A 26,872-nucleotide genomic window follows, 5' to 3' on the forward strand; every position below is an offset into this window, starting at 1 on the left:
AGCCCTCTAAGTGATCTTGACAGCCTGAAGAATTCGGTTGACAAAAATCTCATGAAGTTCAACAAGAAGTGCTAAGTCCTGCACCTGGGGAGGAACAAGCCAGGACACCATGACATGCTTGGGGCACGCCAGCTGGAAAGAAGCTTGGCAGAAAAGGAGCTAGGGGTCCTGGTGGGCACCAGTTGAACATGAGTCAGCAACATGCCCTTGCTGCTAAGAAAGCTAATGGTATTTTGGGCTGCATTAGGCAACGTTATCACCAGCAGGTCAAGAGAGGTGATCCTTCCACTCAGTGTTGGTGAGGCTGTACCTGGAGTATTGTGTTCAGTTCTGGGTCCCCCAGTACCAGAGACCTAGACATACTGGAGAGAGCCCAGTGGAGGGCTGCCAAGATCATGAAGGGGACTAAGCAGTCCTCACAATGTGGAGAGGCTGAGAGAGCTGGGAGAAGAGGATGTTCAGGGGAATCTTATCAGTGTAAATAAATACCTAAAGGGAGGGGTTAAAGACGACAGTGAGGCTCTTTTCAGTGGTTACCCATGCCGTGACAAGAGGCAATGGGCACAAACTGGAGTACAGGAGGTTCCAGCTAAACATCAGGCAGCACTTCTGTGCTGTGTGGTTGACAGAGCACTGGCACAGGAGATCTTCAAAAGCCGCCAGGACATGGTTCTGCTTGAGCATGGGTTCGGACCAGATGGCCTCCAGAGGTCCCTGCCAATCTCAACCATTCTGTGTCTTGATAAAATTCCGTGAAATTCCTCTTACTTGTGTTGAAGTCACAGGTGTTGGCTGTCTTTCTCACAAATTTGTCTTCTTTTCTTCCTGGACTAATTAGGTTGTGGATTTTGGTTTCAGCATGTAATATATCACATGGTTATTTTTCATGAGAAACTTAATTTCCTGTGATTAATGGCTTTGGATGAGAATGTCTTTTACATATTTATAGGTTGCATATTTATAGGAAGTCAGATCTCCAGTGTTTACCTACTTGTTCTTAAAGATACTGTACATATACATTATTCTACTGCCAGTGTGAGTATACATCTTAATTTTAAAGATGGATATCTTAAGAAAATATCAATATCTTGCAAAGTATCCTTGGAGTTTACTATCTTAACAAAAACCTGACCGTAGGATTCAAAATTAAAGAGATGTTTACTAGTCAAGTAAGTCCAATTTAATGTGGATTTTGTTATGTTGTTTGTTTTTTTAGCTTATTTCCTGGTTTGAACGGTATGCCAAGTGCAAATTGTATACTTCTTTGAAGGATGTGAAATACTGGAGTAATAATAAAACTTTATCCCTGGGCGGTTGGCCTGAAAACAAAAGTCAATTTAAAAAAGCACTTAATGTGTTGCTCCCTCTAGTTTTTATTGAATCATATAGTCTTTTTCATATTGAAGAATATGAAGCTCATTAGGTCAGTTAAATTGACTTCAACAAAAGGGAAATCCATAATATGAAGGTTTTGATTTGTGCTGGTTTTATTTTAACTGTCTCTTTGAGATTTGCTTTCAGCGGGTTGAAGTAGCTGGTGTCTGACAGTGGGAGTTCTTGTTAAGGATGGCTTGGCTGAACTGGTCTCAGCTTGTACTGAAGAAAAGCCCATGGTATTAGCAACTAATCTGGCACTGTGCTGGATCGGGCGATTCAGCTGAGAATAGAATTAGAAATAGAAATAGAAATTAGAAATAGAAAACAGTTATGCTAGCTTGTGAATCTGTTGTCCAGTATACTAGTATACAGTAGCTTTGTATTAGGCATGTATCAGTGGGAACCCCCTAACAAGGATTCTTATATCAACTATATGATTGAAAATATCATTACACATCAGTGTTAGTAAAGTTGAACTGTAAATTAACTGTCGATCATTCAGAGTTTAATTACCCTTACTGGATCAATAATCTTTCAATCTTTCAATGTCTGTGGTTTGAGAATTACTCACCTCTTACTTCCACAACCAAAACTGCTACCTTTGCGTAAATTTTCAGGAAAATAGGGAGTGGTCTATAAGTTCTGGCCTGCTGGAGGAAGATGTGTTTATTTGACAAGCTAGTGGAATTGGAAGTGAACGTCAACCCCATGCCACAAGTTGGTGGATCATTCCCTGTTCTATTGAAAAGGATTTTGGAGAAACCAGGGGAATAGTAAAAACTGTTTGCAGAAATTTGTAAGTTTGAAGAAACTCTGTTTTTAATACATCGATACTAATGCCAATCCTACTGAGCTTTACAGTAGCTGAGGAAAGCAGCCAAATATGAGAAATGATTTCTAGTAGCTGGATACATACTGTCTTCAAGGTTTCTGATAAAGTGTATTTAAGGTGTTCTCACCAATTGCCAGAAAATGAAATGGCGGAAGATGAGGATTTGCTCTGTGTTTTTGTTGTTGTTGTTTTGGCTTGGTTTTAGAACCTACATGTGAATTCCCAGCCGATAGCAATGTGTGGTTCAGTGACCTCCAGAGACGGAGGTACTGCTTTCTGTATTTAGCTGCACATAATGGGTTATTGTACCCATTCCTAAGCCTACAGCAGCTCTCCTCAAGTTGTTTTGGAGGCTGAACACAGTTCAAAGGTGCAGCTACATGCGTGGAGGGCTACCACCCTTTTTGTATTCAATCACTACCATCTAGCATCCTACTTCTAGTATAAGAGAGAGAGTGCATTTTTTTTCAATAAAACCCATTGATAACATGATCATTATCATACCTCTTGTCATGACAGTGTATTGGGTTTACATGACAAGGTTTTGGTAGCAGGGGGCTGCAGGGCTGGCCTCTGTGAGCAGAACCCAGCAGCTGCCCCATGTCAGACCAGGGCCAGCTCCAGCTGGCTCCAAAAGGGACCCACTGCTGGCCAGAGCTGAGTCAGTGAGTGACACTGGTTGGGCCTCTGGGAGAGCAGATTGAAGAAAGGAGGAAAAAAAAAAAAACAAACTGCTGGGTGACAGAGCTGGGAGAGAGGAGTGAGAACCAGCCCTGCAGCCCCCAAGGTCAGTGCAGCAGGAGGGCAGGAGGCGCTCCAGGCACGCAGCAGCAGTTCCCCTCCGGTCTGTGGAGAGGCCCCTGGTGGAGCAGGCTGTCCCCCCGCAGCCATGGGTCCCACACGGAGCAGATCTCCACGCTGCAGCCCGTGGAGGAGCCCCCGGTGGAGCAGGTGGATGTGGCCTGGAGGAGGCTGCGGCCCATGGAGAGCCCCCGCAGGAGCAGGCCCCGGGCCGGAGCTGCAGCCCGTGGAGAGGAGCCCACGCAGGAGCAGGGGGTCTGGGGGGAGCTGCCGCCCGTGGGGGACCCGTGCTGGAGCAGTTTGCTCCTGATGGATGGACCCCGTGGTACAGACCCATGTGGGAGAAGTTCCTGAAGAGCTGCTGCGTGTGGGCAGCCCCTGCAGTCTCAATTCGGGAAGGATGGCATCCTGTGGGAGGGACCCCACATGGAGCAGGGGCAGAGAGGGACCAGAAGGAGCAGTGGAGATAAACTGCTATAGACTGACCACAGCCCCCATTCCCCTGTGCCCCTTTGGGGGAGGAGGTAGAAGAAGGTGGATGATGGGGAAGGTGTTTTTAGTTTGCTTTTAGTTTCTCACTGCTCTGCTAGTGGTAGGCAATAAATTATATTAATCTCCCTACATTCAGTTTGTTTTGGCTGTGATGGTAATTTGTGAGTGATCTCCCTGTCCTTATCTCAAGCCTTTACCCCTCTTTCATTGTATTTTCTCCCTCTCCCTTTTTTTTGGGGGGGGGGGGGGGGGAGGGATTTGGTGGAATTTAGTTGTCCATTAGGCTGAAACCACCATAGCCAGTCTATTAATCTGTTTTTGTTTATTTGTGGAAACTCTTCTATGCCCTCTGTTCATCCTTGTTGCCATTTTTTTTGAAACTTCTCTAGTATTTTTTTTTTTTGTTTTGTGTATGTTAATACATGGAATGATTAGCCTGCACACGGTACCATCTGTGAGTTCTTTGTAAAAGGTATTTGTCGTAAGATTAAGGTTTTATTCCCTAGTAGAAATGGTCATCTCAAAACCCATTAATGAATATGTAAAATATGGCAGATTTTTCCATTTGCAACATTTTACATCATTGTTATTAAATGTCATTTTCTGCTTTACTGTGTGCATCCTCTAGGTGCACCTGGTTCTCTAGCTGACGCTAGTAGCTCCATAAAACCAGATGTAAAGTCAGGCACCTTCCAATTCTGTGGGACTGGGGCAATTTGGATACCTTGGACAACAGATAAGCTCGTTCCTTTACAGAAGGGAAACATGGACTGATTGCTTAACCCTTTCCTACAGGTACTTGCATTCACTGGATAATTCTTGATTCTTGAATCAGTTAGGTGTAGATGTGTTCCTTAAAGGCTTCTCCAACTGTGAAAACAAATGTAGAAAATCAGGTAGCTGAGCTCTCCGCAGTGACCTTATCTTCCATCAGCCCCCTTGAGTTTTGTATATATATTTACTAGTTTATTGGTTGAAGGCTTCCTGATTCTGAAGTTTGATTGAGGAGCTGTGTTAGGCTTGAGATACAGGGTCTGTCTCTCCTCTTTCTACCCTCCACACGTTTGCAAATGGTTCCCAGGAGCCTTCAATATATTTTTTGATTTGCCCATTTGCGAGTTTTCATTGAACCTACAAGTACTCTTTTTCCGATTTGAACACTTTCAGAATTTTTCTTTCTTTCACTAAACTTCTCTACTTATGAATTCTGTTATGTTTTTGGGTTTAAACCATTTTGAAATAAATAATACTCTCTTTACAATACATTACATTTTCTGTCATACTGAAGTTTGTCTTCCTGTCTTTCACTACAGGTATCTCATCAATTTCTGTCAGTAATTCTGTATTCTGTACAACATAGCGAGTTGTCAGAGTAACATGGCTTTTTAAAATAGTTAATTGTTTTATAAATACTAAGCTATAAATCTACTAAAGGATGCTTTTACTTTTAGAATTACTTCCATTAGTATAAAGAATAAGCTTAATGGATGCCTGTATAACTGTCATTCTGAGTAAGTTTAAGAACCTTGCAAAGAGCTTCCGCTAGCTATTAAGTTAGAGAATTCAGATACTTTCCAAATGGGATCTCAGCAGTTTTAACTTGGACTTTATTAGTTAATAAAAAGGATTGTGCCGTGTCGCAGTTATTAAAAAAGGACTGGAAAATAACTGTAGGTCTTGCAGCACTAAAGTGCTGCTGAGTTTCAATGTTTTCCTGCACAGAAACTTGTATTTGACAGATTGTTTTGCTTGTGTTGTGTTGCATCCAAAACTGGAAAATACTTTGTTGCTTTTGTTCATAAGTAAAACCAAAGGATGTGTCATCAGCAGGCCAGATCCATAGTGAAGTTGCCCTAAAAAAAAAAATAATACTGTACCATTTTTGTAGGATAGGAAATTTGCAGAAAATTCATTTGGACATCAGGAATAACTATTTAAATTGTTTTAAACAAAATTTCTGGAATCCAAACACAAACATATTTGCGTATGGAATCACTTACTAGATTTGCAATGGCAATTCTAGGTATAGTCATAAAATGAAAAGGAATAGCACAAACAGATTGAGTTTTAGAAACGGTCAAGAATTTGCCTTACCAAATAGGGATCCTTTGTCAGGCTATCGTTCTTTCACTCACCTTGAATGTATTTCTAAAGCTAATGGCTAATTTTTAAAAGAAAAGCAATTTGAAGACAGTAGTGGGTTTGGGGGGATTCTCTCTACATTGAGGGTAAGTGGGTTGTCTGTCTCTGTGGCTAGAGCTTCTCATAAGTGTAGGCAGGAATGTGGCTTGTATTTGGGAAGGTTGGTTCAGGCATGGTCTTAGTCTGAGACCCTGTAATATAAATGTATATAAACTTAGAAAACAACATTAACAATCAGAGCAGGAGTGACAGTTTTATATGCTCTGGCAGAGGCTGGTATAATTTTCCAGATGAATCATCTATGGTGATATATTAAAGACTAATGTGCCTTTATAAGCTGCAAACAACAGATATAAGCCTTATTTTTCTATTGTAGTTCTACAAGAGCAGGAGCACAAACTGTTTTATCTATAACGTTTAGTATACCTATATTTGGAAATGAAATGACAATATAAATGGTAGAGCATGAACTCATAGTTGACTATTCAAAATAATTGTGGTCATACGAAGAGTGAAAGACTATAAAAAGACAGACATAAATGAGGCTTGCAATAACTTAATGAAGAATAGAATACAGGTCTCTTCTCATGTGATTTAGTAAATGTCTTTGTGGATGCTGTATACCTTATTTGCCCCTTCATGCCGTGTCCTGTAACTCGCAAGTTATGAAGCCTTCAAATGAAGAGATGAGGTGAGGGAGGATATCCTTTGGAGAAGGCGCTTAGCGTTGGGTATTGTAATGTCCTCTTGCAGCTTGTACAAGCACTGTAAGATAGTTGAAGATTATCTGTTCATTTGAAGTTTGTAGGTGCTAAGTTTGTAGGTACTAAGTTTGTAGGTGCTAAACTTCTGAATGTCTGGCTCTGAATGCATGGAGTTAACCACTCCTGTAAGTTGTGAAAATGTAGATAGTAACAGAAGAAAAACAACACAGAAAAATGAATGCTGTCTTTCTACAATGTTTGTCTGTCCTTGTCCAGATTTAGGTATTAATCAGCTTCTGATGTTGGTAGCCATATGATATGTGCATTAATAAAACAGGAGAAGGTGTGCATTCCTTTTTCTGAAGTGTTTTTGTTCTTGAATGTTTGAAGTTACTGTCCTTGAGTAATAGTAACCAGCTATTTAATTTGCTCTCAGTATTGAGGACGTTTGAATCTTCGTTAACAGCAGGAGAAAAATAAAAGCAAGTTGCATATATGGAATGGAAAGGAAAGTTGTGAAGTGAGGCAATATTTTCAAATGAGCTGAAAGAATAATCACAAAAGAAGGACCCAGAGAAATATACTTGCTGCTGTGGGAAGACTTAAATATTACTGTATTAGCACACTTGGAAATATCTAGCACAGGCAAAACAGTGAATGGAAACAAAAGTGGAAATTAATATTACTTAAATAATAGAAAATGACTACTCTTTGAACTTTGTATATGTAGTATTCTGTGCATGATAAATGTTTTTTCTCCTTCGGTTCTCTAGACCCAGATACACAGTCCTGGTTTTGTCTGAAAAATATTTATCCACTTGAGTAGGTGACCCATCATAAAACAGTCAGGTGATAATTAAGCTGGAAAAACTTAATGGGAAATGTGATTTTAAATTGGTAAACATCTCTGGAGAATATAGCTTTCAACTATATAGAAAAGGAAGAAATTTCAGATTTCTGTGATACAGTATTTGAGAAGGCATTTTGAGGTATTGCTTTTAGTAGACCAAATTCAAGAAAGCTGCCTGTGTGACCATGCCAAAACCAAGAAGAGTGCCGAAAGACCTCATGTATAACAGACGTGTGTAAAAGATATGATTGTGGAAATCTTTTTAGGATGCCAGAAGCATAGTTAAGCTCTTGCAAAACGCAGCTGTATATAATTTACTGAAGAATTTACCATGTTCCTTAAAAAATATCAGTTGAATAAGTCAAACCTTTAATAAAATCCATATAAAGCCTAGTTATAAGCTTAAAAGTGAATCATATTTCATTGTGAAATAATGGTGAGTTTGATACTGAGACTTAAAATGGACCTAAGCACAATGCAGAACAGCAGTCTTATTAAAATGAGCTGCTCTCCTGTCAGAACAGATGATAAAAAGTGTTTGTGTTGCCAAGAAGCTTTTAGAAAAGAGCAAAGATGTTTTAAGTATTCACCACCTGATTTCTTGACAAATATATTAAAGGAGGGGAGCAACACTTACGTCATTAAATGTTTTCTGTCGTGTCTTCTAGCTGTGTGCTGAGATCAGTGAAACTAATCTTCTGCCTGTAATACTCTTCTAGGGCTCATTGAATTCAATCTTTATAGCAACATAGAGAGAAGGCTGGCATAGTGTTAGTGTGTTGTGTGATAACAAGGCTTTGTTTTGGAAACCAATGCAGAAACTTTAGAAAAATGTTTCAGCTTCCAATTCCGATTTTAATATAATACTAGCTTTGTCAGGGGAAAGCTAGAGTACAAATCAGAAGAATGGTTTTTGTAAATCATACATACAGGATATATTTCCCTACTTACATATTTGTCCTTTTTTTCTTTCAGTAAATGTTTATCAAATTGACAAATTTCTACTCGTTTACAGTAAAAGTTTCTTATCAAACATGCAGATCTTGAAACTCAAATGTATGTAATTGCAAAGAAGTAGTTTCAGATTCAGTGGGAGGCTTCTCTTTCGTAAGTAACATTTTGCATTGATTGTGGAACCAAGTGTTTTGCTTTTGCGTGCTATTTGTAGCTGTTAAAATTTTGTCATTGTAGCTAAATTTGGTAGGTTATTAAGAGAACAGAATACAGATATATTAAAAAAAAAAAAAAAGAAAAAAGAAAAAACCTGTTCTGAAGCTTCCTTAAACTGCTTTGCAAAGTTGAGCAGATGTCCAAGAAATGCAGAGTTTTTTCATGAAAAACTGTCTTTTATGGCAGGTTGTATCCATAAAGAAATTTAACTTCGGAGCAGAGCTTTTAAACTTGGAAACTGTTTAACTGAAATAAAATTTTCACAATTAGTGCTCAGCATAATGGGATTTGGGGAAGCAAATGGGAATATACCTGAAAGAAGAGATGTTTGCTTCAATTGTAGTGGATTATATTAGCTTCTGCTCCCCCCTCTCCCACTTCAATATCCATCTGTGGCAAATACAAACTATTAGATAGAGATTTGTAGAGTTAATCTTCCTTCAATGGCATTTTTTGTTGTTGTTGTTTCTTTTCTTTTTTAGAAAAAGAAATCAAACCTACCTGGATGAAAATATTTCTCATTCAGGAGGCAACTCTTGCCTCTTGATGTCTCTTTTTGTGCTGTATTTCACCAATCTGTATCTCTGAGAAAGTTCCAAGAACAGCAAAGGAGTAAATAATTGAAAGTTAGGTGATACGGGAAGATGAGCTTAGATAAAAATGTGGAATATAATTTAATACTCATTTCTTTTTTTCTTTAAAGTGTTCATTAGCTGGCAAAGAAATAGTGAAATGCTTATCATGGTGCATGCTTTTCCTAGCCTGGCACTAGATGGTAGAATTCATTTGAATTTTGCATTCTGGACAGACCTTGTACCAAGAGTTGGGTTTTCTTATGTATTGGTATAAGAAAATGAAATACCAAGGTATTATGTGATAAAAATCAAATGAATGCAGTTACTGTTACATGATTATGTTTGATCTTTCTTTTATAATCACGTAATATTATCTCTAGAATATGAAATAGGATGTTTCAGTTAGTTCATGAAAATTGGGTTTAATGGTGGCATAGCTCCATTGTGCATCCTGATATCCGGGTTGATGCCTGGAAGGAATTTCTGAAGTAGAAAGATTTCCATTCATTTTGTCCAAGTTCACAGTCAAAGGGTAAGGATGAATTTTAAGTTATTTACCTTAATAAATATTTTGTTTTCATGCCAAGAGGGTTTTCAAAGCATAGGAGTGCACTGTGTGAGCCTTAGACTTCAGATCACTGTAGCTGAAGCTGCAGATGCTCATACTAAATGCAACCACTTTTTTGCACGGAAAACCTCATTGTTAAGTTCAAGATATTAGTGAAGCTTAAGAATAATGTCTTGCTTCCCTGCATACCATTCTATTAATCTTTGTCTTCTGTACTTAAAGAGGATTTGACACCTGCCTTCCAAGTGGTAGTACTTATTTCAAATTCAGCTAAGTAATTCCATGTCCAGCTGTGGTGGCATGGAATTGCCATGAGGTGAGCTGTGTAGTGTTTATAAGGCAGCTTGTAAAATACAGCATTGAAAAAGTAGCCTGCTTGGCTTTGCTTTGAGCTTGAATGATAAACAAGAAAGCATTTAAGGAAAAATAAATAAATAAAGTGTCTACTGCCTGGGGCATAGCTTTTGTCTTCCCACAAGAGGAGGAAGGTGTAGCGTATTCATTTTTAAAAATGAATATACAATAAACATGGAAAGAAGCCTGTGAGATAGGGAGGGAAAAAAATAGAAGACCTCTGTACTACTTGTATCTGTGTTTGGGTGAAATAAAAGATGTTAATCTCTGAAGGGATGGTTTTAAATATCTGTTTTCTTTGGCATAGAATTTTTATCTGTGAATAAACCTGCCTTTTGATACCAACATGAATAGTTACATTAGGAACCTAGATGCTTTCTTTATACATAAAAAGATTTAAAGTGAAGATAATCTGCTTCTGAACATAAACCACTTGCTAGACAATCGTTTAGTCTCCCTTACTGCCGCTCCTACACCCAAAAAAAAACTGCCCAGAAATGACTGGGTAGGATAATTATTAAATTTATTTGGAGAATATTTAGCAGATTTGTTGCCTTTGTCTGATTTATGAGTCGTGCTGCTCAGTGTTCAGATCATATGCTATCCTGAAAAGGGTTTCAGTTTATTACGGTGGCATCATGGAATTACATCGAAGTACATGATGATAGTATTTAAGCCTTAGGATGCCTTGCAGGGAAATAATGTGAACAATTATCTGTGCATCGATTCAGATTAAAAATAAATAGATAAATATATGGGGTGAGGGGCTGGGGGGAAATCAGGCAAAATCTGTACTGCTCGCTGGCTGAGTTTTGTGTATTCCAATTAATGATTCCAATAAATGATTTTAGATTTGACTTAAAGTTCTGAAATTATTTGGAAGTAGGCCATCTCATGCTGAGCTGAAACATCAGGCCATTTTAAATGAGATACCGAGCATGCTCATACCAAGTACCCACTCTTTTTGATATTGCAGTGTGTGTCTCGGTTCCCTGTTAGTAGAGCTGTCATTCAATTGAAGTAGGGGGGAGCACAGCATGCCCTTTTGTTGTCTTTCTATCGGTGCGCATATGATTTCTCTGGGAACTGGAAACTTGAGATGTGAGCTCAGCCTTGCTGTTAGAACGTCAGTGGTGTCGGTGAGTTGAGATTAATCTCTTCCTTTCTAACACCTTTAGATATCTCAGATAAAGCTCAGCTTCATACTTGTCTCTATTCTCTAATAATGGCATCTATTTGAAATATCTCTGCTGCTTCAGTAAAATAATTCTGGCATATATGTATTAATTTCTTTAGTGAAAAAGAATTGCTTTTTTAGCAAGAATGTTAGGCTGTTCAACTCAGAAGCCCAAAAAATGGGTCTTTTTTTCTTCTGACTTCAAATTAGCTAACTGTTCCAAATATAACAACAGTTCTTGTTAAGGAACCGTCACTTCTCAGTCATTTTTTGTGCTCTTTATGTCTGTAGTAAATTGTTTTAAATCTAGGTTATTTTGTGTATCTAACATTTTAAAGGGAATTTGAATATTCTTGTAAAAGAATTGTATTTATGTAAGACAGTATTGAAAGATACAGTATTCAGTTTCAGCACAAATTACTGAACAGCAGAAGTTAACTGTTGTCATCTGTTAATTTTTCTGATAGATATGCACGTATTTCTTCTTTAATCAGCTAAGAAATAGAAAAACATCTCTTAGGTCTGTGTTGTGACTGAGAATTTGCACTTTGGTAGGTAATAACTGGAAATTCTGAACAAATTTTTAGCCTTCATAGTAGCTGATGGATGTATGTGATAGAGCTCAACATTCAATTAGGTTTTAATTAACTGGAGAAAGGTAGTATTTATGATTCAAAGCATTGTCAAAGCTTAGTTCTTGCAACTGATTTAAAAACTTACTTTCCTCCAAGAGCATCTGCAAAACGTCTGCCCCACCCAAGTCAGTTCCTAATTGCACTTTTCCCCCAGTGAATAAAGATGATTTAAGATCCACCTTTTAATTAAGCTTCATGAGTGTTCTGAGGTTTCAGTTGTGATATTACTGCCTAAAATACAGCTTATCACTGGATTGAAATTGGAGGTCTTAATTATTTAAAAAGCAAACACATTTTGGGGTTGGAGAGGGTTGCTTGTTTTATGCAACAATATGCACTTTATCATGTGGTGGTGCATATAGACCTAAAATACTGCTCTGGATAGAAGAGCTGAAATACAACGGGGAAAAACTGCTTGTCAGTAGGCTCCGTAAGCCTCACGGAAGTACTTGCTGCTAAACATTACCCCTGTTATGGTTCAGACTGACTGGATTCACAGGAGGAAGATTCCTAAACCTGTACGTTTCGTGGTCGTCCTGACACTCACGAAGGAAGGGAGGCAGGCCTGAGGTTGGTGTGTGTGGATCTGGAGGTGTTAGAGGCCGGGTCACTTGACCCTCTAATACAGAGTTCCCCAGGAAATGGTCTAAATGGATAGAAGATTTTTATGAAAGCCTGAGGATAATGCATTTAATTGAGGCCTTGCTGTGGCAAAAGGTTGTCAGAACCTGTCAGAAAACCTGCACTTTGGCTGCTAAAACAGGATGCTAGGCTGGAGTTGTTTGACAAATGATAGAAGAAGGACAGTAAGGGCTAACTGTGAACTTGTGTTGTACAAATATTACTGTGCTGACTTGTTTTTTTCAAAGCCTGTAATATATAAGTTTTTGCTCTTGTAACTAGAGTAGACAACTTCATAGTGTCGATACCTTCAGGTTCCGTTAGCCGTGAGTCTTGGAGATGTAGAAAATGTGAAGGATCCATACAGGTTCGCCACAGGAGAGTTTCCAGAGGAGCAGCTGACCTAGGAAACCTAAGACCTTCTAGGAATGGAATGAAGAGATGAGAAAGATGAAGATTTGTGGTCTTGGCTGCAGAGTAGGCAATGGGAATGGCAGTGTAAGAGGAACAGAGGTGTGAAAGGTAAGCATGTGCTGAGTCAGTGGCAATCAGCTGCCCTGGCAGTGTTCGTTTGTCAGTGCCCACATGGAAGGCTGGGGGACTTCTGCTTTGGATCACTGAAGGAGTTTGAACTTGATGAGGTTCTCCTGAGCCATCCCTTTGAAATAACAGTTAATGTTAAGCTATAAAAAATTGTGTTTTACAGATTGTAAGGGAACAGCAGTAGTCTCAAGGAAAGCAGAAATTTTTAAGTGTTAAACATCCCAAGTTATCTTTATAACCTGTATCTTGCCTGCTTTACTCTTCAGAATAATGTTTATCCTTTCCTTTGAATTAAATGCTGACTCTAGATAGTTCTCCAAAAAGAGGAATTCCTATAGTTATAACGGCTGTATTTGAGAGGGTGAATTGAGTACAAGGGCTGCTGATTGTATACCTTTATTTAGAATGCAACTAAATTCTGAATTGAAAACTAAAACAGCAGATTTATTCAGTTTCAAATCATGTTGTGATTTAGTTGTTTAACACAAGCCAGTCATCAGTAAGATTTTATTTTACTTCATTGTGGTTCAGTATATTTTAACTTGCAGTAAAATACTAGAGTACAAAGTTTAAGTTAAGTATGGCTCTGCTGCCCTTCAAATTTTCAGGAACTATAAGTTTCTGGAAGCATCTTCAAGGTGTCCATTCACATGACTGGAAATGTAGGACATATAATTCACCTTGTTCGTTTATTTGTTTTTTATTGTTTTTAGAAGAGGATAAAAAAAAAGTTTTTTGGCGCTTTTTCATTAGGAGGGCTGCGTAGTCTTAAGAATGTAGTAAAGTCACTTTGAAGCATTTAGAGGCAGTACCACTGCTGAGATAATGTTTAAATAAACTTTGTACCACTTGAATTTTTTTGAATATCAGTGTTGGTACATAACTAAGGAAAAACATTAGCAAAGGATGTGGAAGTTAGGGATGTGGGGTGAAGGGGGATCTCTTGCAGTCAAGCTGCCTTCCAGCTGTTTTTTGAGTGATTAAATCTTCGGGCCTGTGAAGGCTCTGTCTTATTTTGTTCAGGTTGTCTTCTAAATGAAAGATTTTAGTACAGCTGACATTTGAGCGTAGTCTGTTCATGTACCAGATGGAGAGCTGTGACAATTTTAGACTGAAGGTTGTGTGTAAAATCCTTGTCAGCATTCTGCACCAAGTCTTGACCCATTTTAGACAGTATGTTACAATCTGATACTTTCAAGAGAATGCCATTTTTTAGTTATTTTTCTTTATAGAGTGAAGGAAGGAATTGAGCTGTTTCACAAGCATGATCTAAATTTACTTTTCAAAATGAAAAGAGCTGTACACCAGTATTCATTTAAACTAATTGGCTATGATGTCTGCATTGAGCGTGAGATTTTTATGGAAAAATAATAAAGGCTTTATTAGTTCTTCCTATATGTATGTAGTATAATTTGAGAAACAGTTTTATTAAAATGCAAATCTAAAATGTTTCTTGTCCCCCACAAGTTGCTTATTCTTTTTCATTTATTTTTTTTCTTTTTATTCTTTGGCTGGCCTGTAACAACGGAGTACAAGAAAGGAGTTAGCTAACTCTTGTCTGAATGAACTGAGAATTGTCTCCGCCTTTTCAGTACATTGAGGTTTAAAGTTGGGTTTAGATACAGTCCTGTGAATTTTGGCAGACTTTATCCGTGAATTTCGTAGATCATTGCTATTCAGTAGTGAATAGGTATTTGGTGGGGACTTCCATCAATAAAACATTAGAAAATAATTTTATACGGGAGCTTTACATTTTCTGAAAGAAGACTTGTAGATTAAAACATTCTATTTGATAGGTCAGAAGTTCTTCAATCAGCCAAAAAAAAGCACAGGGAAGGGAAAAGTGGGGGGGGGAGGGAGATGTATGGCACTGTTTCTCAAAATGCTACATAAATTTTAACTCTTTCAATGTGTTTTCAGGCAGTGCAACAAAAGTAATGGAAACATCTTTCACCTTATGTATGTGCATGCACCAGTATTTTTAAGGGGATGTGGAATACTAGTTTATGCTCCAGAGAACATCAACATTTGAAATATTTTTGATATTCAGTCTAATGCATGTTTCAGTACTGTGGTAGAGGAGACACTGGCTTAGTATTTAAATATCTCAGTGGCTTTAAGGATACTAGAATGGCATTGGGTGTTCATGAAACAGATCTGAATTTAACGAAAGCATATGTCATATAGCAATTTACGTGTTTCTAAGCCAGTCACAGATTTGTTCTGCCAAACCACTATAATCAAAAGGAAGGGAGAGTTGGTTTTGGTGTACTTCAGGCTATTTGAAAGGGGCTTGAATGTAATTTATATTTTGTGTGATACATTCTTATCCAAAAGCCTTAATCCAGAAAGGTTTCCATGTCCTATAGTCTCCTATTTATATGGAAATGCTTAATTAGTATTTCAGTATTTAAAGTTCATTCAGCAATCTTTCCTTCTGTATTTATATTTCAGATACTCCCTTTCTATCTTGTGCGTTTATATATAAGTGTACAGATTTTTTCCAGGGAATTACATTGGCATCATACCATAACCATGCTGGCAGAGGATCCCTCATTTGCATGAAAGTTAACATATGGGCAATTGAATGAAGACATTTTAATCAGTGAAAACATGGTGTTTGGTGACAAAACTAAGGAACTGGTGGAATGACCCTGAAGCTTACATTGAATAGAATAATATTTGCTGTGCAGTCTTTAGAGGTCTTCTCTTGGCCAAATTAAATGTGAACCATGATTATGTTAAAACCAAAGAAACAAAATGCGTGCATCATGCTGTTTTAAACCCTGCCAATACTTTCTGACAAGCTGTGATATATGAAGCTGTATTCAGTATATGATGAAGCATTTTGAGGGGAAAAAGTGTTCTGAGAATCAAGGAATGTGAAAAGGTGATATTTCTGGAAACTAAAATAAGACATTGTATCTTCACTGGGAAATCTAGAATAGTTTTTTTCTTTGTTTTTCACTTTTTTGAGAAATAGTATGATCTTTTTTTCTTAAAAAAATCTAGTCTGAGACATCAAGGTTTTTGCATTGTAGCAGCAATGGGAAAGGCACAACTTGAACAGTGGCATTTTCTGTAATGCTGTTTTATCCCACATCACCCAGTACATTCATTTTCTGTATGAGGAAAAAAAAAAACCACACGTCATTTACTAGCCCTCACGTTGGGACTGTCAAAAACAAGTGCATTAGGGCTGCCTTTAAAAGTACCTCGAGGTGCTGTATGGTTACAGCCCTTACACACTCCCTGCGGAGGTAACTTCTGTTACCTTTCTGGTAGAGTCTGGCTGCTGCTCAGTAGGTGACAGCACTGCCAGCGTTAGGCAGGATTTGCCCAGAGGATGAGGGAAAGAGGTGGTGGTGACAATCACAGGAAACAGAGTGGTGGAATTTTGCCAGATCACTAAAATTATATCCTAAAATGCAACTTAAAGAATGAAGAAACATCTGTAAACAGGTAATTGGTCAAGAGGAAAAGCAAAACCAGCTACTGAATGGCTTACCCTTTGGAGTACTCCAGCACTAAGCAGTTGAGACTTTTCTTAAATGGTTTTTAGGCCCAGTGATTTGAGTTTTGAAACTGGCACGTGATAGATTTAGGCTGAATTTAGTTTCTGACTGCTTTAACAATCAGAATAGGTTGATGTTATTCCCATGGCTTTCCATTACAGCATTAGTATCTTGCAGTTTCTGTTGCATTTAGTTGCTTTAAAGGTGGGGAGTATTGGGTATCATGGTATTACAAATCGGGAATGGAAACAGAGGTTTACTTAACCACAGTTGCATACGAAGTCTCATGAAGCAGAAAGTAAAGCCGAAGGGCATATCCCTGATGTAATTAGCCTGATGTGATCCCTGAGCGACTATCAGTGAAATATCTCAGGAACTGAAATGCATGTCAGTGCAAAGCTGCACCTGGCCCAACAGGAAGAAAAGCCAAATAGCCCCAGAGAAACTTTAGGCTGTAGTGTTTTTGTACTTCGGCTACTGGCTTTGTGTTACACCATGTAGAAATTACAGATCGCTTGCAGCTGGTTCTGGTATCTTTACATGTTGCTCACTCTAGGTCCTTGCTTCATCAGCTTGGGATCCTGACCTCTAAGGTATTCTCCTTCTCGTTCTGTTCTGTAGCGATTCTTGTTTGCAGCATATGTTCAGATTGATAATTTGGTCCATTGGATATTGTTTTTAATTTCTTTAACACTACTTAGTGTTGAAATCAAGCAAGCACGGTTTAGGGTTTTCTTTGTTTCAGCTGGTCTATTAACCAATGTTGAAGTCCCACAGATTGAGATATTTAATTTCTTCATTTTGCTGGTACGGTGACACAGCTATTAGACTAGCAGCTTGTCATCTGACAGTTACGTTGATGTTGAGACATTGACTGCACTCCTCTTCCTCATTTTCATAAACATTTCTGAAAACTTCTGTGCCTATGTAATGCTGGGGAAAAAAAAATGAGAACATTGTGAAAAAGCAGCAACACAAAAATCAAGGAAATAGAAACTAAGGAGTCACTGCAGTGTGAATGGATAGGAGGGGTGTGTATATGTATCTGTATATGGAAAGTCGAGCCAGTATTTAACATTATTTACCATCTTGTAGTATCTGTAACACTTAGTTTTTTCTAGACCTGAAAGTCTAGAATCTTTGGCTTCCCAGACTGTTTTTCATCTTCATAGTTTTATTTAAAAAGTTAAATGAAAATGGTAGAGCCATTTCCCTGAAAGACATTAGGAGAAAAATGTTACTAATAGATGTAAAATGTTTCCAACTGGTTCTCTGTGAAGTTTCGATAACTCTGTGGTGTTGAGGAAAAGTTTGTGATTTAGAAGATTGACCCCTTTTTCAGAGAAAAACATTTCAGTCTATCTACAAACAGGGTACTCCTTTAAAAAAAAAAAAAAAAAGTTGGGCCTCTTGCACACATCAATAGCATTCTTACCGTTAAAAATCTGGACGTTGTGACTGGTGAATATACTTCCAGTTCTCTAGATTTTCTCTTGTGGAACGAACATAAAAGTTTACTTGTTACTGTACTTCCTCGATTAATAATAATAATCAGTAAGACCCTGCTGCTCTTGATCTAGAAAGTAAATTAGGCGGAGACAAAAGATTTCTCTGCTGATTTTTTGTAGATTCTGTTTGCATCAGAGTCCTTATTTTGGAGGCAGAAATTATAATTTATTTGGCAAATCCCTTATAACAATACAGATGATTACCAATAATTCAATTTTTGTCAAAATATTAAAATGACATTTTCTGATAGGCAGTATTCACTTGTGTAGCTAATTATATGTATCACCAGAATTTATTCTGTGAAGATCTGAACTGTTCTGCATGTGCATCTTCATATAATTATTGGGAAAAAATGTCTTTTCAGTCTTGGATATTGAATATTTGATATTTTCAACAAATCAAAATGACTGATATTTGATGTACCTCAATGGAATGCTCTTATGGAAACTGCCAGAGAGGCTACACAGACACTGTGCGCCAGTATGAACTCTTTCAAATTCCTTAAAAGAGTTGAAGAAAAATTCAAATGTAAAGCTGTTTCTCGTACTCTGGTCCTAATCTTCAAGGAAAGTCTGCACAATGCATTTGAAAGACAAGCAGAGTAATGAAATAGAGATCTATCAGATCTTAACAATCATGAATTTTGTGTTTTTACACTACATAATTTTCCTGTTCACTTCAGCTAATCCCCCCATTTTTGCACCTTCCCTTTAAGCTGGGGGGGAGAACAAGGTGATGAATAAATCTTGCTCTCCTGTACTGGGTGTTACCTCCTTTCCTTCTCAGGTGGTCTGATAAACATACCTAATTTCAACTCAAGATGATGATTTTCAGCTGGCATCAATCAGTGAGCACTGCTGCTTTTATTTCAAGTTTAAACAATGGCTTTTGCTTTGTAAGTTTACAACTCCTTTCCAGCTTTGTGACTAGGTGCAATAAAAGATGCTGATCCTTGTTCAAACCTTGCCTTGCTAGCTTCAGTCCTTCTTGTAGTAATGCTCACATCAACACCGAGATGATTGCTCCATACAGATTACATTCATTTTACTGACAGAACATACTCTTTCTAGATAGAGCATCCACAGCATTGCTTATTATTAACTGCCTACACACAAACATTTGCTTGGTTAGAAAATGGCATGACACTGTTCGTCAAGCCTTTTAGTAATACTTCAATATGCCTGCCAGAATGGTACAGTGTTAATGTTACGGATACTGAAGTTGTGTTCCTCTGTTAAATTGCTGAATTTTCTGGTGATATTGAAGTTACTACACACATCTCAACAATCATGTTTTTCAGTGACTTTAGCTTCATTACATTGAATTCAGATTTTGAAGAGTAAGATCAAAAGTCACTTTTTGTAAACGTAAAATTTGAGGAAGTTGTTAGATGAGGCTAAATTACATATTAGTTGTCGCTGTTACAAGCCCAAAGTATCTGAACTTATGTAATTTTGCAGCCAAACTTTTGAGTATAGAAAAGCTACTTGCATAAATGTTTATTATATATAATATATAGACTAAATGTCAGGATTCCTTTTTAAATTTTTCACTTCAGGTTTCAGAAATACTATTCTTACTATACTCACATTTAAAAACTAACAAAAAATTTGTGAAGCTTACTACAGGGGATACATCAGGATGCTGATAAGTGTAAGCAAGTGATATCTGTGTATAGCGGCAGCTTTCTGTGTCTAGTCATTTATGTGATTATTTTAACAGAAGATTGCTTCTAAGACTTCTATCAAGAGTGTGTTTTTCCCTGTAAAAATTAGCCTTTTTTCTTTATCGTGACCTGAGGAAATTCTTGTCAAGTTTATATTTATATCAATTTTAAATTTGCTTTCATTATCAGCTACTTTGTATTTATCAGTTCCTAAAGCTTTTTTTTTTTTTCATAAATAAGGGTTCAGGGCAAATGTTGATTTAGACTCTTGTGCATAGCTTTTGTAGGTCAAAATCTTTTTTTCTTTGAAGTACAGAATTTTGGGGTTTGGAGAACATTGAAGAGCAGCACTGTATGTAAAAGTGAAACTTCTTAATGGCTGCCTTCTTCTTTTCTTTTTTCTTTTTGTTTTCTTTTGCCACTGGGGGGAGCAGAAGGTTCTCACAAGCTTCAGGGAATGGAATAAGATTCAGGCCTTAGTGTTGGCTTGAGGGTTACTGTGGGCCATTCATGTCTGGCATATGCTTGAAAATCTGCTCTATACTGAAAAAGCCCTACATTCTTGCTTGATATTTTCTTTTTTTATTATATTATTTTTTTTTCAGATAGTTGCTTTCCAAATTGGGATTGGATCACAAAGTACGCTTTACGAAAGGAAAGGAGGAAATTATGCTCTATATTACTGATATCAAGAATTGATTGTGGCTGGTGTAAGCTTTACTAAAGTCCTAAAATTCTGCTCTGAAACTTTATTATAGCTGTACCTAATGTAAGTAACTACATTGCTCAGATTGGCATGCAGTTTGCTTTATTTAATAGAAGGTGCTACAGCAGAGCAATGTAGGTTTTTTTTTATTTTAATTAATGTACACATGGCTGTTGTTTTAACAGCCATTTGCTCTAATCGTGGTCTTCCAGAAGTAAACCTGAAAGTACTCCTTCCATTCTTTAAAAGCACTGGAAGAGAGGAAACAGTTTGATTTTTCATTGTTTCTTTTTATTTGCGTAGAATCAAGGGCTATATACTTTTAGGGTACTATAAACATCTCGCTTCAGAAAGACTAATGCCTATAAGTGCTGCTTCTGTTTATTCCCAGACAGTTTTTTAAGTTTCTGTCAGTGTTTTATATACCAGTATATTTCAGAAAGTGTCCCACAGGCTTTTGGGGCCTTGCCTTCCCTGCTAAAACTGCTGAACTAATGTTCAAGCTACATCCTACTGCGTATCTTTAACCAGTTTGATGTTTAGGGCAGAGCTGGATGTTCCAGTTGCAAGCCCAGATTAGGCTTTGCCTTTGGAAAAACTTGTTCTGTCTGTTCTGCCAACAGTCAAAACTCCTACTTCAAAATTCATTAATTTTGTTGTTCATGTTGTACAGAACTTAAATGAACCAAGCAGGACAAGGATAAAATGCTAGAACAACGCATCAGTGCTTTCAGGGATACATTTACAGCAGTTTAGAGGATATAGCTGGAATGGCAGAAGCCAGCCAGAAGGTCCTGGAGCACACCTGCTAGCTGGGCTTGGTTGCAACCAGGACTGCTGGTATCTTTTCCGTGGAGTTATTTATTGTTCTGCCTCTTCTTTTTAATTTTGATGAACATAAGCTCCCTCAAGGTCAGGTCCCTCCCCTTTGCTCTTTTTGTTTTTTAATATTGCATTCTGTTATAAATTATTTTCTGAATTGTGTTTGAAACAGCTATGGATTCTTAATTTGAGAACATAACCATTAAAAACCAACTGACCAGACAAAAACAGTTCAGCAACCTTTTATTCTTAGAACCCTGTAACATAAGCAATATTTTTATTTTATACACATGTAATGAAAAAAAAAAACCAACAAGTATTGCGTTTTATTAAAGACTAGGGTTTTAATAGTCCGTGTTGCTATGAATAACCGGACATTTGGAGCCGCTTGCTCAGCTGAGCTTAACTGTCATTTAAAAATAATTAGTAACTCTCGTGCATATTGTCTACACTTCATTAGTATCCTGACAACATGGATTACATTGTGTTACTCAGAAATTGCAATAGTCTGTTTCTTTAAGAGATTTCTTCATTAAGTAGAGCGACTTCTGTTTTTTTTTTTTTAGGGGGGCACCATTACAATCCCTTCTTTTTAAAGAGTTTTGTGGTCTAATGCAGATGAGTAGCTTATGGTTTACTTTTTTTTCCTGTGCAAGGAAATAGCTCATTGCTGCTTAGGCAAGTTACATGTGCAAGTCCATGGAACCAGGCAATGTGCATCTGAGGGTGAGCAGTGAGCTGGCAGATGCCATTGTGAGTGGTTTTTATCAGCTATGAAAGGTCTTGGGTTTTCGTGGATAAACCTGATGACAGGAAAAAGGCAAGCGTTACTGTTGTTTAAAAAAAAACCAAAACATAACAACAAGGAAGGGGATGCAGGGAACTAAAGACCAGTGAAGTTCACCTCTGTCCCTAGGAATATTATGGAGCAAATTCTCATAGAAACTATTTCTAGGCTTGTGAAGGACCTGGAGTTGAATAAAAACAACTGGCGTGGATTTGTCAAGGAAAAGTCATGCTTGACCAACCAGACTACCTTCTGTGATGACCCCCTCTTCAAGCGAGGGGAAACCAGTGAATGTCACTTAGACCTTTTTGATGTAGCCTCATGTGGTATCCTCATAGCCAGTGAGTTCATGGATAACCCTGGCCTTGGGAGAAGGGATCATGCCAGAGGGCACTGCAGCTACGGAGACACCTCAACAAACTGGAGGGTGAGCAAGCTGTGAGTCAGTGCCTTGATCCCATCTGCTGGGATGGTGAAGGCTAACCATATGTTGAGCTCCATTGGCCAGAGTGGTGATTGTCATCAGGTTATCACTTTCAAAGCTGTCTCTGGAGTACTGTGTGCAGTTTGGGTCCCAGCAGTATCAGAGAGAAACGTGTGAGTCTAGCACAAGAGCAGTAGGCCTCTGGTTATGGGTCCAGAGCATCTGATGTACAAGCAGCAGCTGAAGGCTTGTTCAGCAGAAGAGGAGGCTGAAACAGGGACGTAATTGCAGTCCTTTGCTACCTAAAGGAGCTTTGTGAAAGAGGCATTCTCCGCAGAAGTGTGTAAAGAAAGGACAAGAGGCAGTGGTCATGAATTGAAATGAAGTACATTCTAAACAGTTAAAATAAATCACAAAGCTATTGAGCACAGAGAGGCTGTGGAATCATCATTCTTGAAGATTTTTGAAACTCAGCTCAACACGGGCTTGTGCAACCTGATCTGATTTAAATTTAGCTCTGAGCATGAGATCGAACTTGATGACCTCCAGGGGTCTTGTCCAACTTGAGTTTTTGTACGTCTTATTTATATGGAATACCTTTTGACTTAAGGTTTTTATGTAACATAGCACTTGTCTTATGGACCGTCTCAGAATAGTCCATTACAGTCATCAGAAGCACATTCCTTAAACCAGACTAGACCTTAATAACAACATGAACATACAACCCTAAATCCAGTGGAAAATACAGGCAAGGTTGCCATGAGGTCATCTGTACGTATGTGCCTAGAGCAAATTTATTTTCCCCCTGCTTCTTTGACACAGTTATGTTATTTTGTCTTTATATTCGCCTGACTGGAGAATAAAATACTTTTTCTCTTTAGTTGAATGTATCAAGGTAGGCTTACTGGAACAGTCCGTAACCCTCTGGAGTAGTATGTTCAACAGTGACAAATTGTGGCTAGTTGCCCTCATCTGGTTTAGATTTTTAGGGACTTGCATTTTTATGATATTAAGCTACTTGTTTAAAATTTAAAATGATTCAGCACTGGATGCTATCTCAGTTTGCAGGCTGTTCGGGAGTGGAGAGCTAGGTTTTTTTGCTTTGAAGTTTTGTTTTGTTGTTGTTGTTGTTGTTCGTTTGTTTTTTACTGAACCAGAAAACTGAAAAATAGCGAAAAGCTGATGTAATTCAATACTAAGTTCTTCTCATTCAAAATTAGGCCTTACTGGTACCACGGTAAGGTACCATTTCTTAGTAGGAATTAACCGGGTAGTTCTCTTTCAGCTGCCTTAGTCCTGCTTGCCTGTGTCTCCAAATATCATATGCTAATACTTTATCAAATCGTACTCTGAAATCAGGGCTGGAGGCTATTAATGAAAGGCAGATTTTTTTCTGGAAATAGCACAGATCTTACGAAGAGAGGCATTAATGTCTTGGAACTAACAGGATTAATTGTTTCTATGAATCTTATCATATGCTAACAAAAAAGGAGGAAAAGATTGACAACTTAATTTTGAGCAGAGGATTAATTTTATACATGAAACATAGTAGCAGGTGAGAGAGGGAAACATAGTCGCTGTAGTATTGACCACTTAACCTGTGATTGATGGTAAAACTGGTGGATTTCTGGAATGTTATTTTTTGGCTTTAAATCTCATATTCCAAACCTTTCCCAAAACACTTTTGCTCAGGTTTTGAACTACCAAATTTGACCATTCCAAGCGTGACAGATATGAGAAATTGTTTCAAAATAAGTCACTTGCCTTAAAGGCGAGATTTTGAAGTTAACCTCTTTGTTAACGATCCTAACAATCTCATTAATGAGACCAACTTAATTAAAAAAAAATGTAACATTTCTTGGACAAGTCGTATCTACTTTTTCTAACTCCATTATTTACCTTTTCTAGTGTTTATTCGTGCAGCTCTGAATCCCCTTTATATAGCCCTGTCCCACCTCAGATGGTCCACTGGGTCAGATGAGGCATATTCCTGCAATCTTCTCTCTAGAGTTCATACTTACACTGGTAAACTTTTATTTTTGTTCCAGTTTAAACTAATAGTTAGAATTAATTGGCATAGGTATGTTACGTAATCATATTCTGATTTTGCTGTCTTTCAGCCTTTTCAGGTTGTGGATCCTTTAGGAAAGGGAGAAAAAAAATCAGGAAATGCAGACTTCTGCATGTTTTACCACGGAAGTAGACACAGGACACAAGGGCATAGAGATTTCAGGTTAGAAGCAACTGCAAACATACTGGATGCTGTTCTCAGTGATTGTCTCCTCTTGTCTATTTTGTAACAGATACTTTGTTGTTTCAGGGTATGACCTTACATTTGTGCTCCTGAATCTTGTTCCATTTTCATTCTTCTTCTTCTGGGTTATTCATTTCTTTTCACGTGAAACTCATCTATTTCTCATATTTTATCAAAGCTCATATGTCTGATGCCCCCTGGCTTTATGTCACCAGCAGAATTCATATGCCTTTCCTTTAGTTACTAATGAAAATACTAATTTTAAGTTATCCCTCTGAAGAGGATTGCATTCTGGCAGTAGTCCTGTGTGCATCAGTTGGTTCCTGTTTTTGCACTTGGCTTCCTCTCTTGAACCAGTTTCATCCCTGCCTCAGTGGCTATCTGCGTGCATTATCTCCTTTAGTTCACTCTGCCTCTCAGTTCCTAGGATTGACACTGTTCACTTTGAAAAATGGGATAGAGTGTTATTCAGTTCTTGGACTCTGTCTTGGCTAGCTCTCCTTTGAACCCTTTTCTGTCTGCATACCAGTTCTTTTACAAATATTTTCTTTCACAAAATATTTTTAGTATCTAGATCTAGTTGCAACTTCTTCAATTCAGAGGTCTGTGTTTTCTTTTTGGTTTGTTCTTCTATCCTTTCCCTAGAATTTCTCACCTTACTCATGTTGCATTATTTTGTTTTTAAATGAGTGATTTATCCTGCTGAATTTAGAATCTTTCTTTTGGGAGGTCCATTTCTTCATGGATCACAGATAATTTACTCATGTCAAATAATTTCTGGTCTTTTCTGTACTGAGAGGCCTGCACTGCCCTCAGTTTAGCTGACTGAAAGCAGTGCTTAACAGCATAATACTGTTGATTCTTAACCAAACCTAAATATGATATTGTTATTTCAGGGCTGCTTGAAATCTGTGGGCTGCCATATTTAAAATGTACTACATGAATTTGAAGCTATTCAGGAAGATAATCGTTCGTAGTTCAGACTTCAATAAGATCTCTGTCCATATCCAAGTCTAAGTTTGGGGGGTTGTAGAAGACCCCAGCTGTCCACACAGCTGAAACTCTAGTGTTTTGTTCTTGCTTTTTGTTGTTATTTTTGTGAAAGTACATTTGGCATGAATAAGTGACATGGTATGCAATTCATCTCCTTTTTTATTTAATTTGTTGTAGTAGATTATTAGTCCATATTTTTCTTTCCTCTGTAAAAATTTTCTTCAGCACCTCTGTTTTGGTTGTTCCTTTTCTTTCCGTGGTGTTCCTCATGGTGTATATAGCCTCACAGCCTGCATTAATAGTTTGGAAGCATTCATTTTGGTATCAAAGTTCCTGACCTTAGCATAGGAGGATTACTTTCTGCTGATCTTTTCATCCAGTTTCCTAGTGGAATTAGGCAAGTGCTTTCTGAGGATGGTGAGTGCTCCAAGGTACTCTGTTTGACCGGCAGATAGAGGGGTGAGGGCTGGGGAAGGAGAAGGTGAAGAAAATGAGAAAGGTGGCCCAGCTGTGGGCTACTAAGCAGAGTCAAGAACTTCTTAGCTAGATTAGCTGGAGCCCCACAGAAAGATGTCTTGTGCTCTGGGACATGGTCCCTGTACTAGTGTTTCCTCCTCCTCCTCCAGCTCGTGAAGTGTCATTCCTCTATTTTATGAATATACAACAGACAGACTTTTCAGGGTGAAGGTAAATGAGAAGAACATATTTGAATAACGTTGCCAACATCTGTTCTTTTTCACTTTTTCTGGCTAACCCACATTTTGTCTAACCCAAGACACGCTCCTAAAAAATCTTTGCTATTAGCTTCTGTTGGAATTTAATGCTGTTGTTAAATATGTTGTCTTCCATCACTTAGAAGCAGGGATTTTATTGGTAGATGGGAGTTGATAATTTGGGGCTGCAGCAACATTTCAGAAGTATGTGACATCACTCCAGTATCAGCTTTCTCTGGAGGCTAGCAATCCTGACAGTTAAGTTGCTTTTTCTCTGGGTCAGGGCTGTGCAGTACTCATTGGGGAGCAGCTTCGGATAGGAAAGGGCTGTACCTCACGTCTTGGTGTGCATTTTGTTGTTTGCGTGTCAAGCTTTTAGTAAAGATTGAATTTCATTGGAGACTGGTGAGTAATTCTTATTCTTTGATGTACATTTTAACAACTGTGGTTTGGTTGGTTTTTTAGACATAAAACATTTTTTCCTTCTTTGGAAAAACAAATTTTTCAAATGCAGTATTCAATAATTCACAATATATGCAAAGTAACACAGTATTTATAACATTCAAAGTTAAGATTTTAAATAGAAGCCTAATTTTATGTAGAAATTGTGTTCACTAATTTATTACTTTCTGTGTATATCTT

At 37.9% G+C, this 26,872-nt stretch overlaps 1 protein-coding gene across 14 annotated transcripts in view; it reads left to right on the forward strand.

Moving 5' to 3' along the window:
• Nucleotides 1–26,872, forward strand: part of PLEKHA5 (pleckstrin homology domain containing A5) — a 169,774-nt gene that overhangs the window by 53,762 nt on the left and 89,140 nt on the right. The window contains exon 1 of one of the 14 annotated variants that reach the window (XM_083820778.1): nt 17,012–26,635. The exons of the other annotated variants lie outside the window; for them this stretch is intronic. The gene's annotated coding sequence lies outside the window, so the exon portion shown is untranslated. Of the gene's footprint in view, nt 1–17,011; nt 26,636–26,872 lie in introns of those variants that run through there. 14 annotated transcript variants of the gene reach the window in all.

Source organism: Anser anser (genome assembly GCF_964211835.1).
Source record: "Anser anser genome assembly, chromosome: 1".
Lineage (NCBI taxonomy): Eukaryota > Metazoa > Chordata > Aves > Anseriformes > Anatidae > Anser > Anser anser.